Below are 19,633 nucleotides of genomic sequence, written 5' to 3'. Positions count from 1 at the left end.
TTACAAATCAGCAAATTGTCTTCTGGTGTGGCTATCCCACCTTGCATTCGCGTTAGCAATGACTGTGAATTTCTTTTTTCCATATCCTCTCCAGCGTTGGTGCTGTCATTGTTCTAGATTTTGCCATTGCAATAGGTGTGTAGCAGTATCTCATTTTTGTTCATTGATTTTTAACATCTGTGTTCTTTCTGTGTCTTTGGGGACTGCCCTGGAGGACTGCATGGCCTCTGTGTCCTGCCCTCTGTTCTGTACTACTTTATTAGTCCTCTTCCCTTTTCTTGGTTGTAGCTCCTTTACTGTAGTATCAAATCACCTTTTACTGGGGCTTGTCTTAATCTGTGAAGCCCTGCTTTGTAGGATTTGCCAGTTTCTGTGGTGTAAATAATTCCAAAATGTCAAATTTCCTGGTACCAGTGTGACATCACTGAGTGCGAAATTAGGAAGAGACAGGTAATAGCACAACAACCGGATGCCTTACAGATGAAAAGAATAACCTCAAGAACACAGATGAGGCACAGCGTGTGGCACGGCCAGTTAAGCTGCCACCTCTGACGCTGGCATCCCATGAGGGCCCTGGTTCATGTCCAGGATGTTCCACTTCCAATCCAGCTCCCTGCTAATAGCCTGGGAAAGGCAGCAGAAGGTGACTCAAGTGCTTGCGCCCCTGCCACCCATGTGGGAGACCTGGATGAAGCTCCTGGCTTCTGCCTGGCTTAGCCCTGGCTGTTGTGGCCATTTGGGGAGTGAACCAGTGATGGACAATCTCTTTCTGTCTCTCCCTCTCTCTGTTTCTATAACTCTTGACTTTCAAATAAATAAATAAGTAAAGTTTATTTAAAAAAAAACATAGATGATAGTAAATTGTAAAATAATTAGGAACTGATGAATTTAGAGTATCTTTTACCTTCATTTTTAATGTAATTTTACTAGTTTTTAGTAGCACTGTATTTAACAACTGGCTTGCAAAATTCCAAAAAGTTTAGTGGATTGGCTTTAATACAGCAGTGGTTAATGTGACTTTTTTTTTGGAATTTAAGTTTTATTTATTTGAAAGGCAGAGAGAGATCTTTCATGTCTTGATTAACTTCCTAAATGTCAACAACAGCTGTGGTCAGTCCAGGACAAAGCTGGGAGCCCAGAACTCAATCTGGGTCTCCTATGTGGGTGGCAGGGACACAACTATTTGAGCCATTGCCTGGTGCCTTCAGGGGTGTGCCTTAGTGGGAATGCGGAATCAGGACCAGAGCCAGGACTTAAATCCAGGTACTCTTATATGGAATACAGGCATCCCAAGCAGTATCTTAACTAGTGCACCATATGCCTGCCCCAAATTGCAAGAATTTTGATGCATATTAAAGTGACATTTTTACTTTAAATTAAAAAAAAAAATTGACAGACACAGGAAAGAAAGACATAGAGAAAGCAAACTCCCATCTACTGGTTCACTCCTCAGATGCTCATGGTGGCCCAGGCTGGGCTGGGCTGGGCTGGGCTGGGCTGAAGTGAAGCTGGGAACAAGGAACTCGTGCCCATATGAGATGCTGGCAGCTTAAACCTCTGCACCATAGCACCAGCTCCCAAAAACTAAAATCTTAAAAACATGTTCTTTCTTTAGCTTTTAGAATCAGTTTATAAATCTGTTTAAAATATAGCAAGTTTTTTTTTTTTAAGATTTATTTATTTATTTGAAAGGCAGAGTTACACAGAGCAAGAAGGAGAGGCAGAGAGAGAGAGAGGGAGAGGGAAGGAGGGAGGGAAGGAGGGAAGGAGAAAGAGGTCTTTCATCCACTGGTTCTCTCCCCAGATGGCTGCAACGGCCCAAGCTGCACCAATATGAAGCCAGGAGCCAGGAGCTGCTTCCGGGTCTCCCATGCGGGTGCAGGGGCCCAAGCATTTGGGCCATCTTCTATGCTTTCCCAGGACATAGCAGAGAGCTGGATCGGAAGAGGAGCAGCCTAGACTTGAACTGGCGCCCATACGCAGGTTGCAGCTTTACCCGCTATGCCACGGTGCCGGCCCCAAATATAGCAAGTTTTTTTTTTTTAATTTTTTTTTATTTTTTTGACAGGCAGAGTGGACAGTGAGAGAGAGAGAGAGACAGAGAGAAAGGTCTTCCTTTTGCCGTTGATTCACCCTCCAATGGCCGCCGCGGCTGGCGCGCTGCGGCCGGCGCACCGCGCTGATCCGATGGCAGGAGCCAGGAGCCAGGTGCTTTTCCTGGTCTCCCATGGGGTGCAGGGCCCAAGCACTTGGGCCATCCTCCACTGCACTCCCTGGCCACAGCAGAGGGCTGGCCTGGAAGAGGGGCAACCGGGACAGAATCCGGTGCCCCAACCGGGACTAGAACCCGGTGTGCCGGCGCCGCTAGGCGGAGGATTAGCCTAGTGAGCCGTGGCGCCGGCTTATAGCAAGTTTTAAGAATCACTTTTAAGAGCCTTTTAATATTTGATTTAATGTATAAATATAAACATCTTAAAAACAATGAAATTAAATTATAAATTTTTAAAAATTTCTTTTTAAGAACTTCAGTTATTCAACAATCAGAGCATTTATATAATTTTTATAAATCTGAGACTTCTTAAATTCTCTTACAATGTTTTAACAGTTTGAATAAATGGTAAACTTTCTGATCAAATCATAAACCTAAAACAATTGATTACACATTTTAAGCTGGAATTCTAAGGCTGATTTATTACTTTAATAGAGCAAGTTTTCTTAAATTTGCAAATAGCTAAAACAGCAAATGTGCAAGAGTTCTTAACACAATTTTTAAAAAAGATTTATTTGAAAGGCAGAGTGACAAAGAAAGGTCTTCCATCCACTAGTTTACTCCACAAATGGCCACAACATCCAGAGCTAAGCTGATCCGAAGCCTGCAGCCTGGAGTTTCTTCTGGGTCTCCCATGTGGGAGCAGGGGCCCAAGCACTTGTGCGATTTTCTCCTGCTTTCTCAGGTGCTTTGGCAGGGAGCCAGATTGGAAGTGGAGCCGCTGGGACTTGAACCAGCGCCCATATGGGATGCCAGTAGTACAGGCAGCAGTTTTACCCACTGTGTCACAGCGCCAGCCCCTTAACACAAATGTTAACACTGTTGGGGGCTGGCACTGTGGCATAACAGGTTAAGCCTCTGCCTGAGATGCTGGCATCCCATATGGGCATCAGTTTGAGACTCAGATGCCCCAGTTTCAATCTAGCTTCCTGCTAATGCGCCTGGGAAGGCAGCAGCAGATTTCCCAGTACCTGGGCCCTGTACCTGAGTAGGAGAGCCAGAAAAAGCTCTGGGCTCCTGGCTTGGGCTTGGCCCTGCCCTGGCTGTCACTGCCATTTGGGGAAGAACCAGCAGATGGAAGATCTCTCTCTGTCTCTCCTTCTCTCTCTATAACTCTGCCTTTCAAATAAAAAATTTTTTAAAATCTTTAAAAAAGTATTGCTGGCACCACGGCTCAAAAGGCTAATCCTCCACCTGCAGTGCTGGCACACCGGGTTCTAGTCCCGGTCGGGGCGCCGGATTCTGTCCCGGTTGCCCCTCTTCCAGGCCAGCTCTCTGCTATGGGCCGGGAGTGCAGTGGAGGATGGCCCAAGTGCTTGGGCCCTGCACCTGCATGGGAGACCAGGAGAAGCACCTGGCACCTGGCTTCGGATCAGCGCGGTGCGCCGGCCACAGCGGCCACTGGGAGGTGAACCAACGGAAAAGGAAGACCTTTCTCTCTGTCTCTCTCTCTCACTGTCCACTCTGCCTGTTAAAAAAAATATATATATATAAAAAAAAGTATTAACACTGTGCATTTTTAAAAGATTTATTTATTTATTTATTTATTTGGAAGACAAAGTGACGAGAGAGAGAGAGAGAGATGGAGAGATCTTCCATCTGCTGGCTCATTCCCCAAATGGCCACAGTAGCCATGGCTGGTTGATGCCGAGAGCTCAGTCTGGGTCTCCCGTGTGCATTGCAGTGGGTGTCAAGAACTTGGGCCAGATGCATTAGCAGGAAGCTTACTTGGAAGCAGGGCAGCCAAGACTCAAACTGCACTCTGACATGGGATGCCAGTGTCTCAGACAGCAGCTTAATCCACTGCGCCACAGTGCTGGTCCACAGACAGAGATTTAATGTGAGTTAAACGTGCAGCAAGTTGGAAATGCATCTAGCACAGAAAATGCATTATGTTTTTGATTATTAAAAACAAATCTGGGGGCCGGTGCCGCGACTCACTAGGCTAATCCTCCGCCTGCGGCGCCAGCACACCAGGTTCTAGTCCTGGTCGGGGTGCCGGATTCTGTCCCGGTTGCCCCTCTTCCAGGCCAGCTCTCTGCTGTGGCCCGGGAGTGCAGAGGAGGATGGCTCAAGCCGCTGGGCCCTGCACCCCATGGGAGACCAGGGGAAGCACCTGGCTCCTGCCTTCGGATCAGCGTGGTGCGCCGGCTGCAGCGCGCCAGCCTCGGTGGCCATTAGAGGGTAAACCAATGGCAAAGGAAGACCTTTTTCTCTGTCTCTCTCTCACACTGTCCACTCTGCCTGTAAAAAAACAAAACAAAACAAAACAAAACCAAATCTGGGGCTAGCGCCGTGGTGCACTAGGTTAATCCTCTGCCTGCGGTGCCAGCATCCCATATGGGCGCCGGGGTCTAGTCCCAGTTGCCCCTCTTCCAGTCCAGCTCTGTGCTGTGGCCCGGCAGGGCAGTGGAGGATGGCCCAAGTGCTTGGGCCCCTGCACCCACGCGGAAGATGAGGAGGAATCACTTGGCTCCTGGCTTCAGATTGGCACAGCTCCGGCTGTTGGTGCCATTTGGAGAGTGAACCAACGGAAGGAAGACCTTTCTCTCTTTCTCTCTCTCTCTCTCTGTGTCTCACTGTCTGTAACTCTGTCAAATAAATAAATAAAATCTTGAAAAAAATCTACTCTTTAGGATCAGAAAAATTTTTATCATCTGCAGGGTGTCAGCATTCATTTGTTTATTGCAAAGTTTCGATATGGTAATACTAACATCAGTCTCCATTACATGTACAGGGAAGTCACAAATGTGTTTTAACCATACTTCCCATAGCATTCATGTGTATGTTCTCCTTGAGCATCTAAAAGTTATTTTCTATCTTACGTGGTTGGGTGAAGTCCAGATTACAACACCTCGTAAGGTCTGAAGGTGCTTTCTTGCTGCTGCCCCTTGCTGCTTCCCATCTTTCAGTTTTGTCACACCGTTCTCTCTGCAGGCATGAAGAGAAGCATGGATATTCATTCCCACAACCGTTTGGCACAAGCCCACGACAATAAACATGGGTTTCCTGTAAGCAGAAATGGTGATTACAGTGTCCCTCTTCTCCAGAGGGTTGTCTTCTGACTTCAAGGAAAGAGATGCAGAGTAGAATCCCAAAACTTTGGGCCGGCGCCGCAGCTCAGTAAGCTAATCCTCCGCCTTGCGGCGCCGGCACACCAGGTTCTAGTCCCGGTCGGGTCGCCGGATTCTGTCCCGCTTGCCCCTCTTCCAGGCCAGCTCTCTACTGTGGCCAGGGAGTGCAGTGGAGGATGGCCCAAGTGCTTGGGGCCTGCACCCCATGGGAGACCAGGAGAAGCACCTGGCTCCTGCCTTCGGATCAGCGCAGTGCGCCGGCCGCAGTGTGCCGGCCATGGCGGCCATTGGAGGGTGAACCAACGGCAAAAGGAAGACCTTTCTCTCTGTCTCTCTCTCACTATCCACTCTGCCTGTCCAAAAAAAAAAAATCCCAACACATTATCCACAGGGCAGGACGCTTTGCTGAAAATCACAGTTGATCACTCAGGGTTTAGTCTGGGAAGAACTGTGAATATTAGGGAATAAGGAATTTGTTGTAGGAATGACTTTACGCAGTTGTAGAGCAAGCAAATACTTAAGGAGTTAAGGACAGGTAGTTGGCACAGTAGATAAATAGCTGCTTGGGATACGTGCCTGGGTTCCAGTCCTGGCTCTGTTCTCCATTTCAGCCTTCTGCTAATGCACATTCTGGGTGGCAGTGGGTGATAGCCTATGTAGTTGGGTCCCTGCCACTGCCACCCACATGGGAGACCTAGATTGAGTTTCTGACTTTAGCCTGACCCAGGTCTGGCTTTTAGGTGTTTGGGGAGTGAACCAGTGAATGGGAGATCTCTGTCTTTGTCTCTCTGCCTTTCAAATAAAATGAATAAAAGCAGAAGTTAAAGAATCATAAATGTCACTAAGGAGCTCTTTTTTAAAAAAACGACTATTTATTTGAAAGGCAGAGTGACAGAGAGAGACAGAGAAAGAGATCTTCTGTGTGCTGCTTCACTCCCTAAATGCCTGCAACAGATAAGTCTGAAGCCACAAGCCAGGAACTCCCAGCTGGGTCTCCCACGTGGGTGGCAGGGACACAGCTACTTGAGCCATCATTCGCTGCTCTCCCTGGTGCATTAGCAGCAAAGTGGGTCAGAAGTGGAGGAGCTGGCACTTGAACTGCGCTCTAGAATGGGGTGCTGGTGTCTTAATCTGCTGGACCGCAGGGCTGGCCCCCAACCAGCTCTTCTGAAGCACTGGTGTGGGTGGACATCTTGCCGTGACATACGGGGCAGAACTCCATGTCCTGCTACCGGATTGGACCACAAAGAGCATTTGGCAAGCCTGGGAAAAGCAGCTGCTTCTATATCCAGTCTGAGCTGGCTGTGGAGCGTTAGAAGGAGGACAGAATAGGTTCTGCCAGCCCTTCAGTGTCTGTCTCACCACCTCTAACCAGCGACCTTCAGCGCAGTCATAGCTGCTTCACTTTCACCTTCCAAAACTTGGGCAAATTTCTCTTTTTTGGCCGACTTTAATCCAGATCTATATAGGGAAGGGGATTGGGGGAAATCTAGTTCTAGCTTATGCAAGGTGACAAAGTCAGAAGCTGCTGTAGTCTTTGTCAGCGTGACATCTGTACAGACCTGTTTTCGTCATACTTAGCTTTCAAATAAACATAAAAGCAAGGTTATGTTTCTATCTAATACGCCATCACCTTTATTTCTGTAGCTGGTCCCGTGGCTACAGCAGTTTTCTTTGTCTCTGCCCCCAGCAAAAACCTAAATTCATCACAACCTCTTGCCTGGTGGGGCATTACCGAAGGACTCACGTCTGCTGTGGTTTGAATATGATGTGGCTCCCAAACTCACGTGGATGTTTCAGCCCGGAGTCATGTGTTACTGCAGGGTGGGAAGGAATCCAGTTACAGTGTTGAGGAGGAGCATGCAAGGGAAATCCTTGTCGTCCGTTGTGCCCTGGAAGGTAGTTCTCCAGAGAAGGTTGGCTCTAAAGTGTGAGTGGGAGCCGGCGCCGTGGCTCAATAGGCTAATCCTCCACCATGCGGCGCCGGCACACCGGGTTCTAGTCCCGGTTGGGGCTCCGGATTCTGTCCCGGTTGCCCCTCTTCCAGGCCAGCTCTCTGCTATGGCCAGGGAGTGCAGTGGAGGATGGCCCAGGTGCTTGGGCCCTGCACCCCATGGGAGACCAGGAAAAGCACCTGGATCCTGGCTCCTGCCATCGGATCAGCGCGGTGCGCCGGCTGCAGCGGCGGCCATTGGAGGGTGATCCAACGGCAAAGGAAGACCTTTCTCTCTCTGTCTCTCTCTCTCACTGTCCACTCTGCCTGTCAAAAAAAATAAATAAATAAAAAAAAAAAAAAAAAAAAAAAAAGTGTGAGTGGGGCCCCGAGTTCTGTCTCTCTCAGCTACCTGGCTCACCACGTGAACCTCCACGCGTGTGCCACTGTTCCTCATCAGAGGCCAGCCAGTGTGCTTCACATTCTTGCACTTGAACTCCAGAACTGTAAGCTGAATAAACTTTCTCTTTCTAAAGTTGGTTGCCTCAGATATTTTCTTGTGGTAACAAAAAGCTTAGTAGTACAAGTGCTGGTTTGAGTTCTGGCTGCTTCACTTCTGTTCCAGTTTCTGCTAATGTGCCTGGGAAGGCAGAGGAAGATGACCCACGTGTTCGGGCCCCTGCCACCCACATGGGAGACCCAGATGGAGTTCTAGGTTCCTGGCTTCAGCCCACCCAGCCCCAGTCATTGTGCCATTTAGGGAGTGAACCAGCAGATGGAAAATCTCTATCTTTCCCTCCCTCTCTGTAATTCCACCTTTCAAATAAATAAATAAAATTTTAAAAATAAAAATTTGAGTAATGAACATAGTCCTGGTTCAGTTGGATTGTTTTCCCTAAATTTTACATGGAGTGCTGAGAGAGGGCTTGGAGGATCTTCCGTATTCCAGTTCTACTCACTGTCCTTGTTGTGTAGTAACAGTCTGGTTTTTGTCTGATCAGGATTAGTTTGGTTCACTGGCATGAGGAGCACAAAGTGCCCAGGTAGCAGTCAACTTCAAGTTTAATGGAACCGTTGTGTTCCTGGTGGGTAGATATCTCCTTTGGGAATTAAAATCTCTAAACAGCAGAATCCAAAGTTGGGAGCATGGGAAGTATACATTTCACTGCAGATCATTAGGGGTCATAGGTCATAGTAAGAGAGTCAATCTCATTCTACACTTTAAGTCCCGGGCTAGTGAATCCTAGCTGTAGAAAAAGCAGCTGATTCAGAGCCCCACAGGGTTTCCATCAGATGATGCTATACTGTGTCATCAAAAGGTGATTTATGTCACTCAGAAGACAGAAACTACATCAATAATTGTACAGGAAAAATTTAAAGAATCGTTAATGGGCAGGTTTTTGGACTAGTGGTTAAAACACTCACATCCCACAATTATGGTGCTTGGATTTAATTCATAGTTCTGGCTCTGGCTCCAACTTCTTGCTAGTGCAGATCTTTGGAAGCCCAAGAGATTGGGTTCCTGGTACTCATGTGGGAGACCTGGCTTGATTACCTGCCTCCCAGGTTTAGTCCCGGCCATGGGCCATTGTGGACCTTTGGAGGGTGAATAAGCAAAAGACACTTAACTACTAAGAGAGGTAAAAGAGCACCCTGAAGAGGGTCCAGAAGATAACTGCCACTTCCCAGATGAGTGTGACAAGGACTGCACCTCCTGCCAACTGCACAACACTGCCTGAGAGTCGCCGTGGAGAGGGAGTGACTGCCACGTGGTTGGCGCCTGTTGATGCGGTGTTGTTTGCCAGAGTAGTAATGGCCCATTGGAAGGCTGAGGACTTGGCCAGAAAGAGGGTGTAGGCTGGAGCCAGTCTGCGATGGTTATGGAGGTGAGCACTGCGCGGCCTGCTGCATGCCGACTCCTGTGTGGAACACAGCATGTTGGAATCAGAAGCCCCTCCTGTTGTCTCTTGGCAGTGTCCCTTCAGCACCCTTCTTTAAGAAAACCTAACGTCATTAAGCCTGCCGGCCAAGGAGAAGTATTTATAGACCTCAGTAACACAAAAGAGGGTGGATTTAGAGTTGAGACAAATTGATAACTGCTCTAACATTCCACGTTCTCTCAGGCCAGCTACTTCTGAGTGATGGGGGATGCAGTAAGAGCAGGGAATTTTGTTATATTTTGGTTGCCATAAAATACATTCTCTAGACAGAAGCAATTTGTGTGGGATACTGTGATACACAATAAGGCATCTGTAAGGCCATGGGAAGGCTGAGGAAGATTGCTCCGCATCCAGGGTCTAGTCTGGCAGGAAGGAGTTAGTACTGCTTCCGTGTTGGAAGTGATCCAGCATCATCGGCCTGCTGTGGGGCATGACACAGTGTCGGTTTTCTCCTGTTGGCAGGTTAGGATTAGCGTCGGCTGGAACCTAATTGATCTGGGTGAGGGGAAGTCCATGTTGCTAACCTCACCTTGGCTGCTACCAACCCCTGTGCTCATGTGTCTGTGGGGCAAGACAGGAGGCTCCGGAAGGAGGCTGACAGGCATCCACAGAACAGGTCATTTAACTACCCTTGGTGAGCATTTGCGTTGGGCACAGTCATCGTCACGTTCTGTATACCTGTTTGGAGAGCTGCATCCAAGTCTCTGGCATCCAGACTGCTTAGCTTGATGGTTGATGGAGGACCCTTTAAAAACCAGGCCCAAAGCCTTTGTTGGTGAGCTGGTTCGTAGGGAGCTCCTCATGAGGCCATGACTGCAGGATGAGGAGCTGTGAGTCACTTGCTCACACTCGTCTGCAGGATGTGCTCGAGCTCAGTCTCGCACGTACCACCTCTCCCTGTGGGTGGAGGACTTACTGTGCGTGCCGAGGTCATGAATCCATGGATCTAACAGTGTCCACTTCATTCCGGGAAGTTGAGATCGCATGGTAGCTTGGGGGCCCGGGGTCTAGTGATTGATCTCTGTTAGAACTCAGAAGCAAGCTAGATGCTGTTACTCAAGAGGGGAACACTTCTCCAAAGGACAGCACAGCTTTGCCCCAGATCCCAGAAGTCTCTGCTGGCATTCACCTTTAGGGAACAACGACAGGTACTTGGGACATTCCTGTCTGTCAGACAAGTCAGCCACCATGAAAACTTGTGGATCATGTGGCCCAGTGATAAACAGTTTTCACTAGGTGTGGAGGCCTAATCAAAACTGGCTGAAAATTGGTTTACTACATAAATAGAATAAGTTGAAAACTATTTCCTTTTATGCAGTTTTCTGGAAGAATTAGTATAGAATTATTATGACTTTTTTCTTAAATGCCTGGTAGAAGTTATCAGTGAATGCCATCGGAACCTGGAGTTTTCCTTGTAGAAAGATTTTTTTTTAAGATTTATTATATTTATTTGAAAGAGTTACAGAGAAAGGTAGAGACAGAGAGAGAGGTCTTCCATCTGCTGGTTCACTCCCCAGATGGCCGCAATGGCCAGAGCTGTGCCGATCTGAAGCCAGGAGCCAGGAGCTTCTTCTGGGTCTGCCACTTGGGTGCAGGGGCCCAAGGACTTGGGCCATCTTCTGCTGCTTTCCTAAGCCATAGCAGAGAGCTGAATCAGAAGAGGAGCAGCCGGGACTAGAACCGGCACCCATATGGGATGCTGGTGCTTCAGGCCAGGGCATTAACCCGCTGCGCCACAGTGCTGGCCCCTGCAGAAAGATTTTTAAACCATAAATTCAATTTATGTAATATGGGGCAAGTGTTGTGATGCAGAAGGTAAGGCTTCCACTTGGGGTGCCCACATCCCGTATCAGAGGGCCTGAGACAGAGTTCTGTCTCCACTTCCAGTCTGGTTCCTGTTAATGTGCACTTTTGAAGGCAGCTGGTCATGTGGCCCACCTGAGAGACCTGAATGTAGTTCCTAACTAACCCAGCCAGCGTGGGCATTTGGGTGGTAAACCAGTGAATGGAAGGATTTCTCTCTCTCTGCTCTGCGTTTCAAATAAACACACACTTTAAAAAAAATGTATTTAATAGTTGTAGATCTGTTCAAGTTGTCTTTCTTTTTGAATGAATTTTGGTAGTTTGTATCTCTTCATTTCTGTAACATTAGATTTAAAGTTATTTATGATACTTGTTTATTACTCATAATCTTTGTAGACTCTTTAGTGATGTCAGTTCTCCCAGTCCTTTGTTGATACTGATAATTCATATTTTTTCTCTTTTTTTCCACCTGGTTAGTCTGGCTGTTGATCTTCTTAACCAATTTTGGTTTCATTGATTTGATTTTTTTTTATTGTTCACTTTTTTCTCCTGGAAAAAAAACCAAAGATTTATTTGTTTGAGAGGCAGAGTTACAAAGAGAGAGGAAGAAACAGAGAGAGAGATCTTGCATCTACTGGTTCACTCCCCAGATGGCCACAAAAGACTGGGACTGGACCAGGCTCAAGCCAGGAGCCTAGAAAGAACTCCATCCAGTTTCCCATGTGGGTGTAGGGGCCCAAATACTCGGGCCATCTTCCACTGCTTTCCCAGTTACATTAGCAGGGAACTGGATTGGAAATGAAGCAGCCAGGATTTGAATGGGTACCCATACAGAATGCCAATATTGTCGTCTTAACTCTCTATGCCACAACACTGGCCCCTTATTTATTTTTTCTGATTAAAAAATTATTTGAGAGGCATACGCACACACACATACAGAGTGAACAAGCGAGCATGCACTTCTATCTGCTGCTTTACTCAGCAAGCCTCCTGCGTGGATGGCAGGGTCCCAGTTACTTGAGCCATCACCATTTTTTGCATTAGCAAGAAGCTGAAGTCAGGAGCCAGAGCCAAAACTGGGAATTGAACCCAGGTACTCCATTTATGGAACACAGATATCAGTCTCTAGGCTGAACATGTCTCTTCTTTAATGTATTATTCTGTTTCTTTGTCTGCTAATCTTGTCATCTCTAACATTTCTGAATCTGTTTCTGTTTATTGATTTTTCTCATTATGTCATACTGTTTTGCCTCTTTCATGTATGGTAAATTTTTATTAACTACCAGACTTGGTAAGTTTTACCTTTCTGGGTACTGGTTATTTTTGTATTTGTAGGAATATTCTGGGATGCAGACAAGTTACTTGGAAGCAATTTGGTCCTTTTTTAAAAAATATATATATATATATATATTTTTTTTTAAAGATTTATTTTTTGAAAGGCAGATTTACAGAGGTTTGGGGATCTTTTCATCTGCTGGTTCACTCCCCAAATGGCCACAACAACTGTGGCTGGGCCAAGCTGGAGCAAGGAGCCAGGAGCTTCATCTGGGTCTCCCACATGGGAATGGGGCCGAAGGACCTGGGCCATCTGCTGCTGTTTTCCCAGGTGTGTTAGTAGAGAGCGGAATCGGAAGTGGACCATCCAGGGCTTGAACTGGTGCCCATTTAGGATGCTGGCATTGCAGGCCGTGGCCTAACCCCCTGCTCCACAACACTGGTCCCATTAGTCAGACTTTTAAAAGGTTGAACAGATGTTTTAAAATGAAATTTGTTTATTACTGATATTATGCCCATTTAGACTGTTAAGAATTTTGTCTTACCATTTAAGATTCATACTGGAGCCTTCACTGACTTTATTGGGCCACAGTAAAAGTATCTATTCTGAATGTAGTTCAGTTTTTCCAGTGTCATCAGGTTGTTTTTTTTTTTTTTTTTATCTATTAGCTATTTGGAAAAGAGAGACATAGATTGATACACCAAAAAGGTCTTCTCCCTGCTGTTCGCCCTGCAAATGCCTGCAACAGCCGGGGCTCAGCAACGCCGAAGCCAGGAGCTCAGAACTCATTCTGCGCCTCCCATGTGGGTGGCAGGGACCCAAGTACTTGTACCGCTGCCTCCCAGGGTACCCACCAGCAGGAAGCTGCAGGCAGAGGCAGAGCCAGGATTGAGGCAGGCAATCTGGTGTGGTATGCAGGGGCCCTGACTGCCGCACCAGACGCCTGCCTCAGTGCCAGACATCCAGCCCAGCTTTACTTCTAGCTGGTCTGATACCAGCCTCTCACTGCCCCTCCTCCTCCCCGGAGTTAGAAAGGGAGGGAACTGTGGTTATGGGCTGATAAGTCTTCAGATAAATGGAATTTAAGATTTAGGCCAGCTGCTGTTTCGTGGCTTTACAACACACTTTCTCTTCCGTGGTCACTACCGTCTTTGCTTAAAATTGGTGGCAGTCTGATTGCTATGAAATATCATGTGTAGACCATTGAATATGTCTTGTAAAAACTGGAAATAAACAAGAGTAAGAAACAATAGTTGACAACTGTAATAGGTATTGCCAGGGTATAGCCTCTAGATTGTAGCATGTTAAATTACTGTATTTAAAGTTACTGAAGTATCAGCTTTTACTTTGGTGGATTTTATGTCCTAGCCTTTTTCTTAATTTCTTTTATATATTTGTATAAATTTCTTTTATACACACATACACACACGCACGTCTTTGTGTATGTATATATTAGAGTGTATGTGGGCCGGCGCCATGGCTCACTTGGTTAATCTTCCGCCTAGCAGCGCCGGCACACCAGGTTCTAGTCCTGGTCGGGGCGCCGGATTCTGTCCCGGTTGTTCCTCTTCCAGGCCAGCCCTCTGCTGTGGCCAGGGAGTGCAGTGGAGGATGGCCCAGGTGCTTGAGCCCTGCACCCCATGGGAGACCAGGAGGAAGCGCTTGCCTCCTGGCTTCGGATCGGTGCAGCGCTGGCCATGGCAGCCATCTGGGGAGTGAACCAATGGAAGGAAGACCTTTCTCTCTGTCTGTCTCTCTGTGTCTCACTGTCTGTAACTCTGCCTATCAAATAAAAAAAAAAAAAAAGAGTGTATGTATATATTAGAGTGAACTATCAGCTGTCCTGTAGACTTCTAGTCACAGGACTTTTGCGGGAGGGTTCCACACATTATTTCCTAAAAATGAAAACCGCACAGCTAGTATTCAGATCTCCACACAATACCTATTTAGAGGTATTATATAGCACTTTTGTTGATTTTAATAGCATTCTTTTCTAGTTTCACCTAGAGCATTGAGCAATAAGCTGTTCTGGTCACTTATTAGAAAAAAATAATAGGGCATTCAGTTCTGTGGTTATTATTCTACATATGTCACAATGTCTTATTAATAATTAGCTTGATGTGACCAAGTGGCATGAGAAGGTTAGGTCACTGCCACTTGGTTTCTGCCGGTACTAGGAAGGGAGCGCGTTCAAGTGCAGTGGTGAGGAAAGCAGGGCCTGTGGAGCCACGTGTTTGACTTTTGAGTAAAGGTTGGTGGCAGCAAAAAGAGGGGAGAGAACAAAGGGAGGAGAGCGACAGCTTGGAAACTTACCTGGGTCGGGTGTTTCCTTCAGCAAATCGTTTGCCTCTGTCTGAGTTTTGGCCTGCACACTGACTTGGCGCTCCCCTGCAGGGGGCACATACCAGGCACACACACTCTCAGGGACTTTGACCCTCTTTCTCATAAAAACAAAGAGCAGGATCTTGATGAGGAGGCAGCTTTCACAGTGTGGCTCTGAGGTGAAGGTGCTGTTGTGTGAGGGAGAGGAGTGGCCTTGCAGAGGTGGAGGAGATCAAGTTCCAAGTTGCTTATTTTTCTTTCAAAGGGAAATTATCTTATTAGATATCATGTTAGGTGCTTGTTCTGACAGTCTTAGCCCTTCTGAAAATGGAGGATTTTTCCTTAGCAAAAACAAGCTTGAACTGATTGGTATGTTGCTACTTTTAGTTATTTGTTTCAGTGTGAATTTTTACATTTTACTGTGTAAATCTTGATACATTTGTGAAATCTTGTTGTAGACTCTGCATTTTGTGCAAATGGTACGTGCAGATACTACCTTTTCAAAATCTGGCCAGTTCTGAGTTCTGAAACACATCCGACTCCCTCCCCAGGGGTTTTAGAGAAGAGATGGTGAAACTAATTTTTGTGGAATCCAGCAGCCTCTCCCTCAGATTCTGGATTGAGGCCTATAGTCCATTGACCTAACCAGTACTGTAGGTGTTTTTGTTTTGTTTTGTCTTTTTTTGTTGTTGTTGTTATTTTTTAAAAGAGTTATTTATTTATTTGAAAAGCAAAGTAGCACAGAGAGAGGGAAAGACAAAGACATCTTTCGTCTGCTAGTTCATTCCCCAGATGAACACAACAGCTAGGTCTGTGCCAGGCCAAAGCCAGGATCCCAAGACTCCCTCCAGACCTCCCACATGGGTGACAGGAGCCCAAGTACTTGGGCTGTCATCTGCTGCCCTCCCACTTGGCATTAGCAGGAAGCTAAACTGGAAGCAGGGCAGCCAGGACTGGAACTGACACTGTGATATGGGATGCCAGTGTTACAGGGGCTGCTTCACCTCGTGTGCCACAACACTGACCCTGATCACTTCTTTAAAGCTAGTTGTCCTGCTTTGTCATCCCCTGGTTTACTTCTTCAACTTAGTCGTCTGAATAAAATGACCATGTTTGTCTTTTTGTTTTGAAGATTAATTTTTTTATTTGAACATCAGAATTACACAGAGAGTGATCTGACTTTCTCTGATTGACTCCCCACATGGCTGCAATGGCCAGGGCTGGGCCAGAACTGGGAGCTTCATCTGGGTCTCACAGGGGTGTAGGGGCCCAAGCTCTTGGGCCATTTTCCACTGCTTTCCCAGGCACATGACTAGGGGGCTGGATCTGAAGTGAAGCAGCCTGGACTTGAACTGGCACTCATATGGGATGCCTATGTTGCAGATGGTGACTTAACCTGCTACACCATATTCCGGCCCTTCCCCCCCATTTTTGTCTTTTAAAAAGCTACCATTGGGTGCCAGCGCTGTGGCTAGTAGGCTAAGCTTCCGCCTGCAGCAGCAGCATCCCATATGGGCACCGGTTCTTGTCCTGGATGCTTCTCTTCTGATCCAGCTCTCTGTTGGCCTGAGAAAGCAATGGAAGATGGCCCAAGTGCTTGGTCCTTTGTAGTTGCATGGGAGACCCTAAAGAAGCTCCTGGCTTCAGAGTGGCTCAGCTCTGGCCATTGCAGCCATTTGAGGAGTAAACCAATGGATGGAAAACCTTTCTCTCTCTCTCCCTCTCTCTGTCTGTAACTTTATCTCTCAAATAAATAAAATCTTGAATAAAAGTAAAAAAAAAAAAAAAAAAAAAAAAGCTACCACTGGGGCCAGTATTGAGTTAGGCAGCCTCTTGCAACGCTAGAATTCCATGAGTGAGCACTGGTTTCTTCACTTCCAATCCAGCTCCCTGCTGATGGCTCCCGGGAAAACAGCGGAAGATGATCCAAATACTTGGGCCCCTGCCACCCTCATGGGAGACCCGGATGGAGTTCTGGGCCCCTGGCTTTGGCTTGGCCCAACTTTGGCATTGTGGACATTTGGGGAGTTAATCAGCAGACTGAAGATACCTCTGTGTGTGTGTGTGTGTGTATGTATGAGTGATTCTCTGTAATCCTGCCTTTAAACTGAATAAAGTTTTTTGTTTTGTTTTTTAAGCGGTCATCTTGGGGCAAGCATTTGGCACAGCGGCTTAAGTTACAGCAAGTGTAAGTTGCTGCTTGGGACGCTCACATCATGTATTCTGAGTGCCAGCATCTCTTTCCAATCCAACTTCCTGCTAATGCATACCTTGGGAGGCAGCAAGTAATGAGTGACTCCAGTGCTTGGGTCCTTGCCATGCACATGGGAGACCCAGATGGCATTCTGGACTCCTGGCTTCATCCTGGCCCAGCGCAGGCTTTTGCACAAACTCAGAGAAATGAACCATCAGATGGAAGATTTCTGTCTTCCTGTCTCTCTGAAATCAAATGACAATAAGGAAATAAACATAAACACATATTTTAGCCTCCCTTTCCTCACCTGTAAATGGGAATGTTTCAGATTACCCATGTCCTCATGTTACTGTTACTCCAAAGGACAGCAGATGTTTCCAAGTGCCTCCTAGAAAGTTTTCCCCTTGTAGAGGACACTTAACCTTGGTACAGTACATGATGTTTCACTGGAATGCCAGAAAAATAGTTTTCTGGCCGCTAGCATAGACTTTGGAAAATAAGCTGAGACAGTTTGGAAAAAAAAAAAAAAATAGATGTTGCTTGTGTATAGCAAAAGCTTAAAAAATAGAAAGCGTGTATATATTGTAAAGTATTTTCCTTCTCCCCCACCATCTCTTTCCTCCTCAAGAGGCTGTCTCCAGTTTGTTATGTACCCTGCCAGAAATTAACCATGAGTTTGTAAGAAGATAAATCTTGAAATTTTCCACTAGGCAGGAAAAATAGATAGTTCTAGAGAAAAAACAGAAAATGGCATAAGAGAGCTGAATTCCTCATAAATGCTAAACATCGTCTGTTAACTACCTACTATAAAACGAGAAACAATTGGTTTTCAAAAAGTTGTTGGCGAGATGGAGAGACAAGAGGGCTCCCATCCAGCGGTTCACTCCCCAAATTCTTGCAGTGGCTAGGGCTGAGCCAAGGTATGCCTTAGCAGGAAGCTGGAGTCAGGAGTGTAGCTGGGACTCGAACCCAGGCACTTTACTCTATGGGATGCAGGAGTCCCCATTGGCATATTAACCATTAAGCTTAAACACCCACCCCACAATTAGAAGGAGGAATGTAGATACCAGAAGCCATAAAATATATAAAGACATTTGCTGTAGATGGTATGCTATGGCTAGAATATTGCTGGTTTTTATTATATATCTCTTGTATATATATGAGTATAATATCTTGATAGAAATAAACATTGATTTAAAGAGGAAAAATGTTAAAAATAAGGATAAAAAGTTAATAAAATTTCTTAATATTATATCCCAAGATGTAACTACCAACATGTTTAGTTCCTTCCATTTTACTGTACATTTTTTCAATATTTAAGAAAAATTGAGGGGCCAGCACTGTGGCGGAGGTTAAGCCTCTACCTGCAGTGCCAGCATCCTATATGGGTACCAGTTGGAGTCCTGGCTGCTCCACTAATGACCCAGCTCCCTGCTAATGCTCCTGGGAAAGCAGTGAAAGATGGCCAAAGTCCATGGGCTGTTGCCCGCACATGGAAGACCTGGATGAAGCCCCTGCCTCCTGGCATCAGCCTAGCCAGCCCTGGCTGTTGTGGCCATTTAGGAAGTGAACCAACAGATGGAAAGTCTCAGTCTCTCTCATTCTCTCTCTTTCCTTCTCTCTCTGTATCTCTGCTTTTCAAATAAATTAATCTTTAAAAAAAATTGTAAAAGTAGTACAATGAGCACACCTATCAACTGCTACACAGATTTAAACTGTTAATTAACATGTTGCCATATTTGTTCTGTAAATTTTTTTATATGCATATATATGTATAATTTTTCAATCATTTGAAAATGGATAGCAGAAGTTAAATATCTCAAATCCAAAAACCTAGGGGCCTGCGCTGTGGCGAAGTGGGTTGGCGCCCTGGCCTGAAGTGCTGGCATCCCATGTGGGCGCCGGTTCGAGTCCCGGCTGCTCCTCTTGTGATCCAGCTCTCTGCTATGGCCTGGGAAACCAGTGGAAGATGGCCCAAGTGCTTGGGCCCCTGCACCCGCATGGGAGACCAGGAGGAGGCTATTGGCTCCTGGCTTCGAATCACCACAGCTCCAGTCTTTGTGGTCAGTTGGGGAGTGGGCCATTGGATGGAAGATCTCTCTCTTTCTCTCTCTCTCTCTCTGCCTCTCCTCTCTCTCTGTAACTCTGACTTTCAAATAAATAAATAAATCTTTAAAAAAAAAATCCAAAAACCTGTATTCTGAAATACTCTGAAATCTGAAATACAACAATTCACTCCTGACTACAACTCTAGCTAACTATTGAAATAGAGTATGGTGCCTACATTACCGCTGTACATACCTTTATCACACCTAAGAAAATTTGCATTGATTTTCTAGTATCATTTATATTCAAGTCATATTTGGAACTCCCCAGTTGACCTCAAAATGTCTTTTGGTTGGTATTTTTCAATATGTTTTTTTTTTTAACAAATATTCAATTGAGTGTATGTATTACATTTGATTCCTGTATGTGTCTTTAGTTCTTTTTAACCTAGTACAGTCTTCCATGACATTGAATTTTTGAAGACTAAAACAGTAGTCTTGTAGAATGTCCTCTGCATGTTTATTTTTTTTAAAGTAACAAAAGTGGGACATGGATTTTTGGTACAGTAGTTAAATCTCTGCTTGGGACTCCCACATCCCGTATTGGAGTGCCTGGTTTGAATCTTGGTCCCTCTGCGTCTGATCCAGCTTTGTGCTAATGCATGACCGGGAGGCAGCAGGTGACGGCTCAAGTATTCAGGTCCTTGCCACTGGTGTGGGAGACCCAGATGAAGTTCTGAGAGGCTCCTAGCTTTTTTCTGGCCCAGCCCCAGCTTG

General features: G+C 46.1%; 1 protein-coding gene across 6 annotated transcripts in view; it reads left to right on the top strand.

The window, feature by feature from the left end:
• SEC11A (SEC11 homolog A, signal peptidase complex subunit) overlaps positions 1–19,633 on the top strand; it is an 82,435-nt gene that overhangs the window by 39,559 nt on the left and 23,243 nt on the right. The gene's annotated exons all lie outside the window — the stretch shown is intronic.

This window comes from Oryctolagus cuniculus, chromosome 12 (genome assembly GCF_051225735.1).
Source record: "Oryctolagus cuniculus isolate XC-2025 breed Fujian yellow rabbit chromosome 12, ASM5122573v1, whole genome shotgun sequence".
NCBI classification, from domain to species: Eukaryota; Metazoa; Chordata; class Mammalia; order Lagomorpha; family Leporidae; genus Oryctolagus; species Oryctolagus cuniculus.
This window is presented reverse-complemented; position numbering and strand designations above follow the sequence as displayed.